The 19,855-nt window shown below is 39.7% G+C and overlaps 1 pseudogene; it reads left to right on the top strand.

The window, feature by feature from the left end:
• The first annotated feature begins 3,237 nt into the window (after positions 1 to 3,237).
• Positions 3,238 to 12,713, top strand: LOC138032849 (uncharacterized; annotated as a pseudogene).
• The last annotated feature ends 7,142 nt before the right edge of the window (positions 12,714 to 19,855 follow it).

The raw sequence follows: 19,855 nt of genomic DNA, 5'->3' as shown, positions 1-19,855 counted from the left end.
TAATTTAAGCCGTGTTCCCCCCACCCCCCCCCCCCTCCCCTAACCAATATGACGTCTGAAACCGGCAAAAATCTATTTTAGTTAAAATTTTAAACTTCATGTTACTAGTACATACACGAGCAATTGAAAGATCCCTCAGTATTATTGCAGGTCGCATACTCTGGACAGTCGTGAGAAAACCCTTGGCACTCGTCGTAATCTAAATTAGGAAAAAGAAATATAATCAACGACTATGCAGCGTTCCCAAATAAATAACTATTACTGGCATACCTCAAGGGCCGTACTGTTATTTACAGGCGCCGAATTATTGTTTAGCTTCGCGCACGAAGAGTAATAGTGATTTTCCACATTTTCAAAAATATTGAGATGTTATGGAAAGAAAACAAATTACCTCCACCTCTTCTGAAGATGCGCACGTGAATAATTAGCGCTTTGAAATACCTCACTTTCGCTAAACCTTCAAAGACTTGTTCCAACTAGTTTTTAGTTTCTTGTTCCCTTACCCCACATTCGCTCATTCAAAACCGATCTCGTCGGATAAATAAGTAAACCTCGATATTGACTTTTGTCGCTCATTTGAAGCTGGTTTACATGTCCAACACTTCTCCAAGACCCACCATTTTGGCAGCGAATAAATGGAGTCAGTCTATTGCTGGAAAATTTTAACGCAAACCTCGACACGAGCATGAAAGCTGCAATGCGATTGGCTTACTCCGAGAACGGAATGCAGTTCGCTTCGAACTAGCCTCGTGGGGACGAGGGGCGTTCACTTGAGCCTTCCCTGGGAGGCCCTGAAGGAACTATGCTTTGGCTAACTGTCAGCAGTATCACTTCATGCCAAATCCGTACCTTTCTTACAGCTGTACTTATGGCAGCTTGAACAGTTGACATCATTCCATTTGAATCTGTGAGCCGGAAGTGTTCCAAGGGTGTGCACACAATCCTCATTACGGAAGTTATTGGGTTGATTCGTTGCCCAGTAATGGAAGTCAAATCGAGTTCCATCACTCCAAACGAACGTTCCTTCACTCTTTATGTCAGACAAACCAAGCCAACCATTTTCTCCGTTGTGTAAGTTTTGCAGAAAGACATTTTCTTCTTGGCTGTGAACACTGGGGAGGTTGGCTCCCAGTGCGGCACACCTGCTCTGGCTATTGCTCCAGGAATCACAGGATGATACTTTTTGGTAGCAATAACCTTTAAAATAGATCCAGCGATCAGGGCAGATGTCTGGAAAAGAAAAAAAGATACGTCCAGAGTCGACAGGTTGATCTATAAGTTCCTTTTTTGAGAGATGAAACACCGTTTAATTTTTGTATTTTTAAAAAGAAGTTTCTCCATTTGTTTATTGCTTAACGAGTAGGATCGAATCGACAGTAATCGAGTGAAGACCTTTTTCTGTTTTCGAAAAAAATGTCAAGAACAAAACTAACTCGTGATCGCTTGATTTTGTCTGCAAAGGTTATAAAAATTTACTTCTAAAGAGAAACTGAGATGTTGCTGCGTGCTCTGTCTAGAACAGGCCCAACTTAACCAGTAGGTACCTTTGACAGTTAAAGGGGCTATGTCAAGAAATTTAGCCAAATTCAGAGACTGAAAACTGACCAAATCAAGACAAAAACCAAAGCTTCGTGACAAAACCAGGTCTGTCGAGCATACATAATTAAAGTTATAAACAACAAAGATCAACTTTAATAAAAACCCCAATCAAAATCCATTTTAATCTTCTTCAATTTTGCCCATCCCTGCCTCCTTTTGTATTTGCTGTTTTATTTAAACCTCCCTTCATTGTTTTAAGTAATTATTTTCATGCTTCGCTTGATTTGGTTGTCAGTTTTCAGTCTCTGAATTTGGCTAAATTTCTTGACATAGCCCCTTTAACTGTCAAAGTACCTACTGGGTTAAGTTGGGCCTGTTCTAGACAGAGCACGCAGCAACATCTCAGTTTCTCTTTAGAAGTAAATTTTTATAACCTTTGCAGACAAAATCAAGCGATCACGAGTTAGTTTTGTTCTTGACATTTTTTTCGAAACAGAAAAAAGGGTCTTCACTCGATTACTGTCGATTCGATCCTTCTCGTTAAGCAATAAACAAATGGAGAAACTTCTTTTTTTAAAAATGCAAAAATTAAACGGTGTTTCATCTCAAAAAAAGGAACTTATAGATCAACCTGTCGACTCTGGACGTATCTTTTTTTTTTTTTCAGACATCTGCCCTGATCGCTGGATCTATTTTAAAGGTTATTGCTACCAAAAAGTATCATCCTGTGATTCCTGGAGCAATAGCCAGAGCAGGTGTGCCGCACTGGGAGCCAACCTCCCCAGTGTTCACAGCCAAGAAGAAAATGTCTTTCTGCAAAACTTACACAACGGAGAAAATGGTTGCTTGGTTTGTCTGACATAAAGAGTGAAGGAACGTTCGTTTGGAGTGATGGAACTCGATTTGACTTCCATTACTGGGCAACGAATCAACCCAATAACTTCCGTAATGAGGATTGTGTGCACACCCTTGGCTCACTTCCGGCTCACAGATTCAAATGGAATGATGTCAACTGTTCAAGCTGCCATAAGTACAGCTGTACAGTAAGAAAGGTACGGATTTGCAATGAAGTGATACTGCTGACAGTTAGCCAAAGCATAGTCTCCTTCAGGGCCTCCCAGGAAAAGGCTCAAGTGAACGCCCCTCGTCCCCACGAGGCTAGTTCGAAGCGAACTGCATTCCGTTCTCGGAGTAAGCCAATCGCATTGTAGCTTTCATGCTCGTGCCGAGGTTGCGTTAAAATTTTTTTCAGCAATAGACTGACTGACACCATTTATTCGCTGCCAAATGGTGGGTCTTGGAGAAGTGTTGGACATGGTAAACCAGCTTCAAATGGGCGACAAAAGTCAATATCGAGGTTTACTTATTTATCCGACGAGATCGGTTTTGAAGTGAGCGAATGTGGGGTAAGGGAAAAAGAACTAAAACTAGTTGGAACAAGTCTCTGAAGGTTTAGCGAAATTGAGGTATTTCAAAGCGCTAATTATTCACGTGCGCATCTTCAGAAGAGGTGGAGGTAATTTGTTTTCTTTTCCATAACATCTCAATATTTTTGAAAATGTGGAAAATCACTATTACTCTTCGTGCGCGAAGCTAAACAAAAATTCAGCGCCTGTAAATAACAGTACGGCCCTTGAGGTATGCCAGTAATAGTTATTTATTTGGGAACGCTGCATAGTCGTTGATTATATTTCTTTTCTCTAATTTAGATTACGACGAGTGCCAAGGGTTTTCTCACGACTGTCCAGAGTATGCGACCTGCAATAATACTGAGGGATCTTTCAATTGCTCGTGTATGTACTAGTAACATGAAGTTTAAAATTTTAACTAAAATAGATTTTGCCACGGTTTCAGACGTCATATTGCTTAGGGGAGGGGGGGGGGGGGGGGGAAACACGGCTTAAATTATAGTGAATGTATGGGAATTTGGCCGATTTTGAACCATTATAAATCCTTTAAGGTCTGATGATTGTGGATAGCGAGAATACCCCTCAAAAAGCACTCAGTTTTCGTGAAGTATGACGATCAGAATCAAGCTATAACGACCGTAAACGAAATTTGTAAATTACGTATGAACCCTGTAAACAAAATTATGCAAATTCCCGAGGAGAATTTTCAGACGTTGTGCCTTGTGAAATGATCTAATTTTCGGTTGAGTGAAAAAATGACTAAAAATATTTTGAAATGTTTCAAATCTGCTTTTCTGACACGGATTATAGAGGTGTGAATTCGACCAAAATCTCATACATTCAATGTCATTGAAACCGCGTTTGCCTCCCCCCCCCCCCCCCCCCCCCAACAAGATTGCGTCAGAAACTGTGAAAAGGTCTATCATTTAGCTATCATCCACCGAAGTGGAGGTAAATATACACCACTTTTACTGACACTGCATGAGGTGAATATTGTGTTTTAGTATGTGCCAAAAAAGTTAGCTTACCGAGTTTATCGGTAACCGAAACGAAACTGGAAGCTTTATTTGTTTTTCTACTTTTGTTCAGAGGTGATTAGAGTACTTGCTATTCGCCAATAAGCTAGCCAATTAGAATGTGCGGAAAGCACTTGTGTGGTATATACTAATGGATTATGAAACCAAAGATATAAGTTTTTATTATAGTTTCACTTCCAAAAGTATGCCGATTTTTACTGTCAAAATTCAAACATGCAATTCAAACGTTTAAGTCGGCAATTATTAAAGCTTCAGTTCGGCAATTCAAACATTCATTTCAGTTCGGCAATTCCAACCTTCTGTTTGGAAATTCAAACCCTCAATTTGGCAATTTCCAACCTTTAGTTTTTCAATTCAAACCTTCAAAATTCAACCTTGCATGCCATTCAAATGTTCAAAATTTCAATTCGACAATTCAAATATTCAATTGAATTGAAGGTTTGAATTCCCGAAATGAATGTTTGAAACGTTGAATTTCCAAACTGAACGTTTTGAATAGCTAAATTGAATGTTCGAATTGCCAAACACGTTTGAATTTTGACGCTAAAAAAACGCGCTATAGAGCGTTTTCACTCACGTGACCAGCAACCATATATTGGATTACTGAAACAAAGGAAAAGTATTTGCATAAAAATAGAGTTCAAATCCCAGAGGATTAGTTTGATTCACCATCTTTGTTTTGGAACATCAACATGGCCGATGTGACGTCATGTGAAAAACGCTCTATACACCCTATATAGGAACTCACAAGAACTCACAAGTAACCAGCTCCCCCAAATGGCTCGATAGCTCCGTGGTCATAGTCCATGGATTGGAGTCCCATTAACTCCAAACAAGAAAACACACCATGTATGACCCCACCATACATTGAATACTAACCGAAAAAGGGTGGATTTTGAGAGTAAACATCACGTCATTGCTCCTAATTAATTTAAGGATCTTGTTTGTTTTCAATAGCAGCTAGAATTTATTAACGTAAAATTAAGAAAGATTTAGGTTAAATATGCAGCCGGGGTCATTTCTCGAGGCCTGGTTGGCGCTAACCGTTGATTTAAAGGTATCAAAACCCTTTCCATGGTAATTATCGTCTGTGCAACATGCGCCTGCAATTGACACAAGACTCTCTATTTTCCTGCCTGGGTTCCAGGCCCAGTTTCAGGGCGGGTAAGAGGGAGTCCCGGAACAGGATTGTTGTCGTTGCAGCATGATCTCATCTCTAAATTAACGATTATCTTTAATTCGTAATTTGGTTTGAACTTTTTAAAGTGATTGCTGGTGTGATTGGTTGTTTCATTGCACAGCAATCCTAAAGAACTGACGAAAATTACACTACTGTGCACATAAATTGTGTTCCTATTCTTTTATCCCTAAAATTTTGGGAGGAGGAAACAAAATTATGCAAGTCATCGATGGAATCCGGATAAGGAACATCAAGGAACAGGAACAAGGAGCAGGTGTAACCAACAGGAGGGTGTCTATCATCATCGAAATTGTTGCAATGAAGCTTGAATTCTCTTGCGCATTTAAAGCGGATGAATAAAATATAAGTAAACCAGAACACAACAACCGGAATACCGGAAACGAAAACCTGAAATCATAGATTACCTGGAAAGTCTGCTTACGAAGCCTCTGGGAAAATTCAACCTAAATGCCAGTGCTATGTAACTGGTGATGACTCAAATTGAGGGCCGAATGTTTTTACACTTGACACCAACATTCTGTAAACTAGGACTCATTAAAAACAAACAAGCCTTATTTTCTTTTTGTATTAATTATTCATTTGCATATATGAATTTTATTACTGGTTTGCGCAATAGGGTCTTTCCTGTCACTCCCCTACTAAGAATTGTCTTTGTGCCTAGAGTCTTCTGCGCTAATCTTTCGTAGGTTTTAGTGGGTAGTAGAAATGCGTAGATTTTATCCGGTGGACACAGTAGAATATTTAATTGACCTGCAATGGCATCGAAGTCGGTGTAACGCGAATGGCGTTTTAGTGGATCTTAAACGAAATATACCATTGTGGAGCTCAAGAATGGAACGTCATTTCGATAAACAACACAAACGGGGAAAAAATGAACATCTGGAATCTTAAAAGAGACAAATAATGGACTTCGACAACAATTGCATCTTTCGATCAGCAGTCGAGCGTTGATCTGTATTTCTAAATATATTTTACTATTTTAAAAAGAAATAGTCTTTCGTTTCCGACACACTGACAATTGTTTGGGTGTTTGGAATGAGTACGGAAATTGAGGAGGACAATCACGTACCAAAGGCAGCCCAGTTTACGCTCACAGAGCGTCTAGTTCGCGGGGAAAACATGTTTCCTAAAATAAATTACTCAGAAAAGGGTCGACTCAAGGAATGATACAGACGATTTTTGCGTCTTCGTTTCCTTTTTTGGTAAAAAAAACGTTGGCTTGTGTATTTTGGTTACTGAGGATATGGAAAGAAATGTATGTTTAACAATTATTCTACGAGGTGCGCGCTGGATATGAGTGATATAGATAACTAACGAGGCGCGTAGCACCGAGTTGGTTAAGATCATTTTATATCCAGCAATCCGGAGTAGAATAATTTTTTTGTTACAAAGTCCAGGATCAACGACTCTTCTTTGGTGTTCCCGGGGGTAGTATTGTCGAATAAAGCATCGATTTTTGCCTTTGTCAATTCCGGTCCAAAACAGCTTTTGTCGGCCATTTTTTCTCAGAGCTGCAAAAATGTTTTCAGCTCCGTTTTTCGCTGACGAGTTTCTTCACCATATTAGGTACAGCAGGTATATGAACTGATAGCCTGTGTCCAACGAGCCAATGAAAATGCATGAAAGCCGTTATCCCGTAGTTCAATTCTTAATAATGGCGGTTATTATTCGGATATACATTCAAGTCTAATGCACTTATGTCCAGAAATGCAAGCGTAATTAGATGCGCGCCCGTTCTGATATCCATCACGAAGTGTCCTTTTAAGTCCAAGGATTTGCTACCCGGCTATTTTTAGCAATAAGATAAGTGTGAGGGATAGCTGTGGGGTTAGGGTGAGGTCTTTAGTTGACAAAGTTAAAAACTGTTTATCGTTTTCTTGTACGTTTTCCGGCCTCAAGTAATAATCGTAAACCTAGTGGCAGGCACTTCAGCAGAAACTGCTGATAACGTGTACACTGCGTCACCATCTTGGCCTGTCCGGTTGTGATTCCCAACAGGCTGCCGTTCTTTAGCTAGGGGCTTATGTAAAATTTTTTTCCAGAGACCCCTGGGGTCAATTAAGAACTCCATTTGACCTCTGACCCCTTTATAAAAAAGAAGGATCCATGTGATATAAAATTTATATGCAAGGCTAGATTGCTACTATCAATTGACTGCTAGTGGGATTTCAGGTGCTATATCTGAGGAGTTGGTTATATTGAAAGGTATCGGACGAAACACACGTATGCCTTTATGAAGGTCATTTGAAGATCTTCTTCAGAACTGAAGGACTGGTCCGAGTGTTGTGTTCATAACGTCACTGTTTTCACACACGTCAGAAAGAAAAGAAAACTGGCCAAATTAAATTGAAAAATTCTCAATTTCCGTTTCTCTTTTTGATATGGAGTGTTGGAAACATTTTAGAACTTCCTTGTATCTAAACTTCGTTTTCGTTGTTCAGGGCTAAAGCCGTGCGATTCCAGCCCATGCATTAATGGCGGAAACTGCACCAACGAAGCCGACGGAAAACTTCACTTGCCATTGTGTGAGCGATTGGACGGGAGAAACTTGCCAGGGTGTGAGTCGGGTTTTTTATAGGTTGTATTCAACAGTAAAAGTCATTCGCTTTATCTCTGAAAATAGTAGATTAGTGGCAAAGAGATAGTAATAGGGAATGAACAAAAAAAAAGAATGACGTCAAAGCGGCTATTTTGATAGAGAGGAGCGCAAGGACAAACGGCGGGTTAACGAAGCACTTTTCATCAAGAAAATCAAGTCCAACAGGGATGGGGCCTGGGACCTGCCTCCTGTTTACGGTCACTAAAATGGTCACGTGGTTTAAGGTAACGTGACCGATAGTTAAATCAATCACTCGAGTGATGAAGAGTTAAACACTCTTATTGCTCCCTTAAAGGTCTCCGTTTTCGCTTGTCTGCACAAAGGCTCGCCCACGCTACAACATAACCTTCTGCTTTCTTGTTTCATCCCATCTCGTCGCGTTCTCCTTGAGCAATACGGGATAAGTATTCTATGAGTAGATTGGTAAGAACGAGAGTTGTAAACCTTCATAAGCTCTCGTAAACGGATGAAATTTTCCTCCCCAATCGTATTCTTTCAAAGTGATCCTCTGTACCACGGATGTTGGGGGTTGTGATCTAAGTTGAATGGTTTGTTCGTTCAACAGATAAGATTGCAAAAGGTATTGAAAAGTCTGTCATAATTGGAAGCAATGCAATGTACCTGGTCCAGCTGAGCGAATGGCTGAAGCCAGTATCACAAAGCAATCTAGTTACTGGAAACTCTGCTGGCGTGCTTCAAAGCACGGTTGGGGCTTCTTCGACCTTTCACTCTCTGTGTGATGGAAAAGGGCCAACTGTTACCATAATCAAGGTGAACCAGTATATATTTCGGGGGCTATGCCAGCATATCATGGGGTGAGTAACTCAAAATACTTTGAAAATCAATCGCAGTTCTTAAATGAACCTCCACTCCCATCAAAAAATAACACACAATGTTCGGAATCAAATTTGTTTTTAACTTTATATATATAAACTGAAACTGAAAAAGGTAACGTCATTTTTATCACTTTAAAATCACAGGTGCCGCCATCTTGAATGTTTGTGTCGTGTTATGGTTGCTAAATGCATCAAACGGCTTTCTTTAGTGATGTCATAATTATTCAAGATGGCGGCGACTACCAGAAATTTGAAAACAAAAATTTCGTTCAATTATTTCAGAGACAAGCGCTTTTCTTTGAAAAAAAATTGAGTAAAAACATCGTTTCCTGAGGCTCTAAGTTATTGGAGTGGAGGTTCCCTTTACATGTAATAAAAAGATAACGACACCTTTGAATTTGCGAGACACGTTTTGATATGTCTTACATCTTGGTCAGGTACATATATTGACTAAAAAATAGTCTCGGAATTTAAAAAACCTAGGGAAGCATGCATAATACACTAGGATTTTATACCTTAGTTCATTTGAAAAACAACGAAAAGAACGGTTGGGCTTTGCAAGGTTGTTACCGAACTTCAGACAGTTTTTTTGAATCAGTTGTACGGAGGAGTGAGACACATGTAAACATACCTCACAAATTGAACGTTTCGTGATGTTCTTAAAAACTAGCTGCTTCTGTAAACCTTGAAAAACGGTTTGAACCCAGGAATGCCATACGTTTTTAGAACTAATCATACATATCCTTGGGGCGGCTGAACGAAATCCAGATTAAACCACTGAGTAATTTATTAGGTGGATTTACCACACATCATTTGACTCTAAAAGCCGGTGACACGGTTCAACATTTGTTGATCAACAAATGTTGCAGCTGTTGTTCAGCAAATTTGAAGAGTGTGTCAGGCCATGTTGAATGTTGAAATATGCCTTTCAACTTGTTGAACGTTGTGTGACCGAAAATAGAGACCGGGTCTACTCCGTTTTAAAACACCTGTGCAACGTTGTTTAAAATTTGTTAAGCAACAAATGTTGCTGGGTGTTGAACCGTGTGTTATGGACTAAAGATGAAGTCTGCTCAGATTTTCATAGCTTCCCATTAGGACCCATTAGGATTGAATTTCGTCAAAGTTGACACACATCGTCTCCGTGTCCGTCTTTATCTAATCGAAAGAAGAGCGGGCCCCTTGAATCTTGAGCGACCGATGTCTCTCTGATCGAATTTATCGGGTATCAGTAGTTGTATGGGATAATTCAGATCAGATTTGACAGGTAGTCATCAAATGACGTCATCAACCAGAAAGACAAAAGAAGGAGGCGTGCATAAATTAGGGGTACGTTTGAACACGTGACCCTAAGAAGCACGTCAAACAACAACAATGGGGCAAGTTTGAACATAACCCAAGGTGCATAAATTACAAAACAATGGAGCAAGTTTGAACGTAACCCTAAAATATAGTTTTGTAAGGAGCGCACACGTGTGTAACGATTTTGTGGTGCATAAAATAGTACTGTGTGTGTGCATATCGTTTTGGCGGTGTGTGAATATGCTGGCTTGAAGAGATAGCTCTGTCCTGCTCTAGAGTTGAAGAAGAGAGAATGAGAGATTACAGCGAAGCAAGGACATGACCTAAAGGAAATAAACCAATCACGATCACACCAGATGATCTGAACAAAAACCAATGAGTTACTTTGGTTTTGCATTACTTCACTCAGTGATTGGTTCAAAGTCTCGCGCCACTTTTTCAACCAATCAGAAGTGAAACCAAAACCAATCGTGGCTCGCGCGTGCACATTTTCCCGCGCTTTGTGTCGGCTACGTGTAATTACTTCGAGTTTTTGATTGGTTTACTGGATTGTCTCCGTCCTTTTTGATTGGCCAAAGTAATTACTTTGGTTTTGGTTTTACGACACTCCGTTTATCAATCAGCATAGCATACGCTAACAAACTTTCATTTAGGAAAAGGCTTGAAAAAAGAAAGCAGCAATGGCTCTAAAATTTCAAATCACTACGGACCATTCGAGCAAGAAATGCTATTTGGTTTGAAAAAATATGTCAATCCCTATGAATCTCAGCAGCTTGAGCTTTTCAAGTACATTAGGAGATGTATTCATACATATGTATTTTATCTCATGAGCGAGAAAGTAAGCGCTTTCATCGCAAAGTGAACTCGAGATGTTTTCGTTGATTACCGGCCGCCATATTGGTGGACAACTCTGTAAAGTTGCATTAAACGCTTCGACAAATAACTCAAAAACGATGTATCGCACAGACGTGAGAATTGGAGAGGTGGTTAAAAGATTTGTTTCCTACAACATTACAAATTCTTAACCTTTTTAATGGAACAATTTCGAATTTATGTTTTTGTTGCGTGACAGTGTAAACTATCTATAGATTGTTTTTCACGTGACATTACGGAGGCCATGTTGGTTTCCTAAACAATGGAACGACGGCCATGTTAGTGTCCAAAACTAATCCTCGGGGAATTGAGCACTATTATCATGCAAACGTTTTCTTTTGTTTCGGTGGAAAAACAAGGTTTACTGATCACGTGATTGAAAACACTCTATAGTAGCGAAATGGAAGATCATACCGCGCATCTAATTCTTTTATTCGCGCATAACCACAATTCATTGCGCCTTTGACCACAATCCCTTGCGTTTCGAACAAAAAAATGTGTTTCTTCTCCCGATCAGAGAGGTGCCTCGTTCCTTCGCTTCAGGCTCACTCACTGCGGCAGCAAAAAAAGAGTAAATGGTGTTATTGTAAACAAGATTAATCCTGCAGCTGGCTGGAAAAATGCATATCGTTCCTCCAGCGCTGAGGCAAAGCGAATTATTGGCTTTTACAATATTTTCCAGCTTGGATGATTTGACTTTGTAAATAGTCCCGTAACTACATTTCGTATGGGACTGGTTAAGTACTTAAGACTATGCAAAGACAATGACGTGGATAAGAGGAAAAGTTTCTTTCTCTATTTTAAGGTCAGCGCTACTCTGCCTCAGAGGCTCCAGATCAAATAGGAGGAGAACCAATAATGTTAAAGACATTGATGTGGACGTTGAACTTGCCAGATCTAATATAAATGACTTAATGACTTTTTTTTTTTTATTTTTTTATTTATTTATTTTTATTTATTTGAAGTGATTGACTAATTGAATCCTTTCTTTAATTAAGGTTCTCAGAGTTGTTCGTATCGTTACGATGCTACTGCCTTTTTATTCTCCTTGCGCAACAAGCCAGGATGGGCGCCCACAACGCTGCCACAAACGGGTCGAGATAGTTGGAGAAGAGCCCATTCCATTTACGACTGCAATACATATGGTCCTACGTTTGGAGGAGGACACGATATTTACATTTCAAACCTTGCGTCATCTGGTACGTCTTCGTATTCAAACCTTGGTTGGACTTACAGTCCACCAGCAGGCCATGCTTACCAAAGTACTTTCGCAAGGACGTTCCTTGCTGGCACTTACCATTTCCGCCCAACTGAAGTGGAAGTTTTCTATCTCACTTCGTAGAAACATTCGAGAACTTTAAAATTTGCAACACTATTCAAAACTAAGTTCATATATTAATGAAGAATTAGCAACTAAGTTCATATACTAATGAAGAATTAGCGATATGTGAAATGCAAATAAGTTAACAGACGCAATCAACTCTTTAGACAATGTTAGAACTGATATCGAAAAAATTGGAGAGATTTTCAAACTTGTTTTCAGTCTTTTGTAAGAAAGAGATACACAATGTATAATTAGAACGCTTTAGCGAAAAGATGACCATGGTTCATGCCAACAATCGCAAGTGCGGACGCATTTTGGGAGCAAACAGCAACAAAAGAGATTGAAGCAAAATATGAATTTAAGTATTCTACCAAGCAAAAACAAAATTACAATTAAATAAGAGGCATGCCTTAATATTTTTAGGGTATTAGAAGTTACTCTATTTAGCCAATGAGGGGTGTCGCCCGAGGTGTGTAAATTAACAAAATTATGTGAATATTATTTTAGAGGTGTCCACGTTAGTCCTGCACAATATCGTTTGATTTGCCAACGCCTTTTATCCGCTGACAATAAATTTGAAATAAAATTTGTGCATAGATTCTCCCATTGAGTGTTGGTTGTGATTATTTCGGAAGCATCTTGTGTGGCGTGGTGTTTGCGAGGGGAATTACTTTTTCTGCTATTTCCTCTTACAATCAAAGCCGCCGTTACCTTAGTAAACTTGAGGACAAAGGAAACCGAGGAAAACAACTTTGAATGTGACGTAAGTGCGTTATATGTTCTTATCAGACTGAGTCCTGCAGGAACCCGGCATCAAAACAACTGTCAAGTTTCACACAAGCTTTCAGTAATATACCTTTTTACTAATATTCGCTTTTAGACTTTACTTTCACTCCCTCTCCCCCCTCCCAAAAAAATATATATATTCAAATTTGGGCAAATTTAAATCCTCACATCTTTCTCTTTTATGAGGAAGACATTTTATTAAATCTCCCCTTCTCTATTCTGTCATTAGGGACTGTGCAATAATTATCAGGAGGGGGGGGCCCTAAAACCAGAGGGGGGGGCCTTAAGTTAAAATAATGGAAAGGAGGGGGGGGCTCTACATTAGATTTCTCAAGTAAGTTGAGGGGGGGTCTTAATTAAATTTCACAAATTCGATAATGAATGAATAAACATTTTCCAAATAGACAGATGCTACGCCTTTGACTATCCATAATGTCTAAATATTGCATCAACATAAACACATGCTTTAACTTATTTAGAATGTCAACATATGATAGATTGAAACAATCGCTCATGCACAGAAGTCACAAACCACGTTGTGAGCTTTGCCAATAAAACATTTGGCATTTAAGAGGTCCCGCAGACATGCCAGGTCTGTTCTTGATTTAAACAGCGAGAGGGTTTCTATGTCTACAGTTTCTAGCTAAGGAATGCCACATACTTCTGTTTCATAGTTGTCATCAATGGGTTCACCTCCCAAAGACCGAAAAATTATACAGGTTTGGGTCCTACGGCTTTCTGAGGCAGCAATCCTCTTCTTCTCCCTTTTTTTCTCCTGTTCCTTCTTTTTCTTGATTTGGATGCTTTAGATTTGGCACCAATAGGAAATGTCGCTTTATATTTAGCCATCACCCTATCCAGGTCTTCTACAAGATGCAGAACGTTTAAACCGACTTGAGACTTTATTGAATGACGTTGTTCAGCATTAAAATTGTGTAAACAGCTGAGGCCAGTCTTCAGTGTTTTTCTAACTTGGTTACGGCAGCATTAAGCTTGTCCTGGATATCATTTGCCTCTTGTTTGCAACGTCTGATGTTGCTGTCATCACGGGGAGCTGGCTTGTAATCCTCTCGGAGAAACCTTCCTGCACAAGCAGGGTTGTCGGATAAAAGATATTGGTATCTGTTCTCAAGTTTTTCAATATCTAAAAGTACGGGTTAGAGAGGGGGGGGGGGGGCACATCATAATTTTGAGAGAACGCGAGGGGGGGGGGTCACAGTTAATCTTGACGCTGCTGGAGGGGGGGGCCTATCCAATTTTTCCTTTGGTGAAGCTCATTTTAGGACCCCCCCTTCCTAATATTATTGCACAGTCCCTTAAGAAGAAGTTTGTCTCAGTTCTCTTTATCTCAGTGGTCATCACTAATCTCGTACCCAGATCTCACTCTGTCACTGGAAATGTGAGATCTGGTAAAGTTCGACAGTACACCATTTTTCATTGACTACTAAAAAAAGGTTGCGGCAATGCAATCTACGCTCCCATTGGCTTATTTCGCGGGATGAAGGTTTGGTTTTCGCAAGCTCATGTGCTGTTTTGAATAAATGTCAGTTGCGCGGAGGAAAGTTTTGGTTTTTTCCGACGCCGGAAAAGCTTAACAGTTGAGGAAAACCATTTTAAAAATTTGCGACGTTTGTGTAAATGGTACCGACGAAAGCCCTACGTACCCTGCCACTCGAATAAAGTTCTGCGTCGCTTGCTACGCGGTACGCAGAAACTAACAAATTCAAGTTGAAGTATGTAATTTATTCAAAACAGTATTTCTCGTTCTTAATTAAAGTGTGACTCGCAAATTAAGTAGTGATCAATTGTGAATTTTACAGTTAGATTAACTACATTTTTCACGAGATCGTGTCAAGAAAATATCGCTCGTTGCAGTGATTAGGTCTAAGCGCTCTTTAACATTTTCGCTTTCAATTTACGGTTTGGTTAACTACACTTTTCACGAGATTGTGTGAAGAAAATAGCACTCATAGCTGGTCTTAACGTTACGTTATCGACGAAAACGAAAGATCTGTCATTAGCTCTTTTTGTTTGTCCACCAGCAATTGTACATTACATCATTGTTCTCTTCTCTCTCTCTCTCTCTAGAGATTGACTGCAAGCCATCTATACGCACATAGTTCACTTTCCGTGGGGAAAATATCAATACAGAAACATTCTTTTCGCAGTTTAAATGTGGCAGCCACTGCAACGAAACAACTACTTGTTTCGGCAGCCAAAAAACACCCAGTTTGTACCTTGGGTATTTCCTTTATTTGTTAGCTTTCCGTTTCTCGTGTCATATCACGAAAATTAAACCAAGAAGTACTTTTAAATAACTTCATATAGAGTGTTTTCACGTGACGTCAGGGCGGCCATGTTGGTGTCCCTAAGCAAAGGAACGGCGGCCATGTTGGTGTCCCCAACTAATACTCCGAGAATTGAGCTACGATCAACTTACAATGAATGGGTAATTTGCAACCAATCTCTAGAGATACAGATAACAATGCTACGATGTACAATTGCTGGTGGACGAATAAAAGGAGCCAATGAGAGATCTTTTGTTTTTGTGTACCAACATAGCGGTGATGACGTCACGTGAAAACGACCTTTAGCTGCATGGTATTAAAATTTGTTTTTAAGAGAAAAAACGTGGTAATATCTGAAAGTTGAAAGCCTACATCTTCGCACTTTGAAAGATACAGGAGGAATTTTGGAAGATAAACTCTTGCGAAACGCACGTGGTGTGGGATACATCTTTTGCCGACCGTAAGCTACAATGCTAGAATCACGTGGTGAGGATCATCCTCGTTTTAACCCTTTGACTCCCAGGAGTGATCAGCATGTAAATTCTTCTCACAATTTAAAACACTTTCCTTTAAACAAGTGTTGAGAATAAAGATTACTATCAGTTAAGGGATATTGTTTTGAATGATATAACACCAAATTCACATGAATAACACATAAATGACTAGCAAATTAATAGGAGAATGAATTTTTAGATCAAGGGGAAAACCTTTCCATTGAGCGATTTAATTCACCTCTGCAGAATGACCCAAACTGAGTGTCAATGGCGCTTCCTTGCGCTCAGGGAAAAATTCTTCTTCATGAAGCCTTTTTTATGTAGGAGAACAATCTATTGGGGTTGGTGTAGTACTGTTGGAATTGTTATTTTAAGGACTAGCACCTTTGCTTCAAAGAGACAATGCATATTAGATTAAGTACTAGGCATAACTTTTCAACGTGTGTCTTTGGCGATGTTTTGGTTTTTTCTGTTCCTTTTTGATGTTGGATTCATACAGTGTAGCTATTAAATACATGTTTGTTGAAAGGGAATAAAATGAAGAAAAAACACTTTTATAAGTCTTGCTTTTTTTGCGATACCTATTTTGGAACACTTTCCTCAACATGAACTACTTCCTCTTCTTCAAGCCATGAACAAGATATGGGGAACTTCCCAGGGTTCTATCTAGAATTTATCATTTGGGAGAGGAGTCCTGAGTAGCCAAGGGCCACAAGGGCCACAAGGGGTGTCTGGGAGCATTCCCCCTACCCCAGAAAATTTTTAAAGGAATGAATATTCGCTGAGATGCAATCTGGTGCATATTGAGACACAATTTTAAGAAATATTTAAGTGGATTTTATTTTATTTTTAGTCGTGATCACGTTCTGACAATGTTACCAATTTGTCCACGCTGTTGCTATTCAACTCATAAACAGAATGTACAGCACGATAACCAAGCCTGCTGTAAGGCCAGCAGTTTGTAACAATCCATTTTCCTTGTCATATAGTGTCCTGAGACGGGGAATACTTTCTTCACGTGAACCCATTGACTCGTGGGAGCGAGACTAAAACGGATTCTAATCTGTCTAACACCAGACGATTTGACCCGTCAACTGGGGATGTCCTAGGGTGCCAGAGGTGTGTATATGGGTTAAGTCATGCCTGTTTACAGACGATTATGGTTATGTATCCATTGAAAGCACCATGGCTTTAGCCAGTGGAGCATTTAAAGGTTCATCATCATCATCTACTCTCATGAGCATTTAAGGTTGCTGGAAAAGTATTTGCTTCAGCTACAGTACAAGGTGGTCCTGGAGCTGGGTTTTTATTGGGTCTACCACTACTTATGTCATGGAATGAAAGACCTCAATCTCAAAAACAAGTAGCCTCCTTTGCAGACATTCTTGTCACGCAATCTTTGTTCCTTCGTTGGGGAGGAAAGATTGCCAAACGAGCCAAAAGAATGTCTGCGAAGTAGACTAATAAACATGGATGATAAAATGCAACAATGATTTCAAAATAAGGTAACAGCTAGCAATATAGCTTTCATACTTCGGTTGTCAATTCTTACGGGTGACCAGACAACACTGACCCCCCCCCCCCCCCCTTTCCCCCCAACCCCATACGGACCACCCCAAAAATAAAATAAAAATAAATAACATAAATTAACAGTGCTCGAAATTAGCGGGTCGTCCGGTCGTCCGGTCGTCCGAGACAACCAAAAAGTTTACCGGGTAACCAATTTTTAGTGAAATTAAGAGGCTGGTTGTCTGGGGAAAAACCACCGGACAACCCCGCCAAAAATAGAACATCAATGACCTATAAACAGCACCTAACCTAAGTGACGGTTTTTTTTTCTCAATGTACCGGAAGTGTAAAGTTAATAATTATTTGCCTCAGCTAAGCGTTTTCCTGTGTTTCGGATCTGTAAAGTTTACAAAACATTGCCAGGTACGAAAATGTAAGAGACAAATGCAAATTAAGTTTCTTGTCTGGAGGCGATCAAGATCAAAGACGCCATTTTGAATATGCCACAACTTAAACCCAGACTTCCGCGAAAACCATTGCCGCACACTAAGAACTATGGGATTAGTTCAAGCTTGACCGCCATGTGATTACATCTCAAGCTCTACACGGCGTGTAAATAAAGGTAGGTTTGTTACCATAATTGTTCTCAAATTCTATATTTCGGTTTTGATTTTTTATGTCTTCAATTAGCAGAACAGAATACAAGTATTGTCTTTCACAGAGTGCAAATGTGGCGTTTTTTGACTTTGTTTTGTTTTTGCAACTATTTCTAGTTGGAGTTCCTAGCTCATAAAATGAAATAATTGTTTCAGTGATCATAAAAGCAACTACAGGAATAATTTAAGTAATGTTGATGTTCCGTTTTAACACAAATGCCACCTTTAAAAATGACATACTGTGAAGCTTCTCAACGGCATCATATGTACAACTATAGTATTTCATTCAAACAAAACTATGCCAAGTGAATAAAGTAGTTGAGTTGTGTTCTTTAATCTTAATTTTTTAAATCTTCATTAGCATTCAAATTCCGCACTTGAGTCAAGATGTCTGAAAACTCAAAAAATGTAAAACATCACATATTAGTGTCACTATCCTTAATAAACTAAGAGTAAAGTGCCAGTTCAGTTCAAGCCACGCTGATTTTGTGCTGTAGAAAGTAAAGGCAAAGTTAACATGTAATTAAATGCACTAAGAAGACAAAAATGGATGTTTTTTGGGGGTTGTCCTAAAAGCCGGAATCCGGAATCCGGAATCACAGGTCATTGTTTTACCAATACAGAGAGTAAAAACTCCTAAACATTCATAAAAGCTAACATTAGGCCTAAAAACGTTTGTTTAGGCCTAATTAGGCCAAAGGTTAGCTGTTATGAATGTTTAGGAGTTTTTACTCTCTGTTTTGGTAAAACAATGACCTGTGATTCCGGATTCCGGCTTTTAGGATTTTTTTTTAATTTCGAGCACTGAAATAAATAACAACTAGATATTTGACTAACCTTACCGGTTCTGTGGTTTGACCACTCGTGTCGGCGAAATCTCAACCGTTACACCCAGCAAATTTTAACAGACTCAGGCTCTGGCGCAAGATATATATTAATCACATATTGCCACTTCCTTCGCTGTGGACCGGACTGCTTCGAAACAGACCGATAATAACTAAGTTGTGTTCATTTGTGTTTTCTTTCCCTCCGCCATTTTGTTCAGATTATTTCTCCATTCTCCCGCGGGTTTGTGGACTCGCCTCAGGCTTTCCGAGCAATTAAAATGGCGGAACATCATCTGCATTCTTACATGGTCTTACATCAACATCTACATGTTCCAGCACTCGGCAAAGTACCTTTTTGACTTATGGCTGTTTCTGCTTGGGTGGCCTCATACACCGTAAGCCTTTTTAGAGACATCACTGCCAAGCCGGCCACTTCTGCTGGAGAGAACAGGACAGCCACAACACCGGGAACTTCACCCCCCTATAGTGTGTGGGCTTTATAACGTCCCACAGGAAACTTATGAACATAGGAGAAGGCCTTAGAAGGGCTTAGTTTCGAAGCACTCCGTTCCACAACGACGATTTGCCTCTGTCTCCATTCCTTGAGTCTACCCACTTCCAGTAAATTTATTTTTAGGAACAGGTTTTTCCCGCGAAAAGTATCACATATGTCATTGTCTTGACGATGAGATAGCTCTGTTTTGATTGGCTTTTGCAACAGTGGGCGTGCTGTCAATCTCCCAAGGGAGGCGACCTATAAATAAATCTACTTGGAAAAGGGTTGACTTCAAGGCCAAGTATTGGAGACAGAAGCTCCCCGTGATATGATCTTGACAACTGGTAAACCAAATCTTTAGTTGTTATTTATTTCTATGTCTATGTTCCTTTGGGGTGGTCCGTGGGGGTGGCCTCCGTGGACTGGTCTGTAAGGCAGTCTATGGACCCGGTCTATAGAGGTCACCCCAGTTCTTATAAAAAGAATTAGTAAATTACAAAGTTTTCTGTCATGTTTTAGCTGAATGAAGTGTCATAAGGTGCAGAGTTACCTAAATTTCTTCAAAAGGACACTTATATATAGGTGATAATGCTGATTGGCTACACAGGCATTCCCAGTCATGTCACACTGAAGTCAAAGCCAGCCATCCCGAAGTTAGTTGGGTAACTTGTGTTTTTTA

This window comes from Montipora capricornis, chromosome 14 (assembly GCF_036669925.1).
Source record: "Montipora capricornis isolate CH-2021 chromosome 14, ASM3666992v2, whole genome shotgun sequence".
NCBI classification, from domain to species: domain Eukaryota; kingdom Metazoa; phylum Cnidaria; class Anthozoa; order Scleractinia; family Acroporidae; genus Montipora; species Montipora capricornis.
This window is presented reverse-complemented; position numbering and strand designations above follow the sequence as displayed.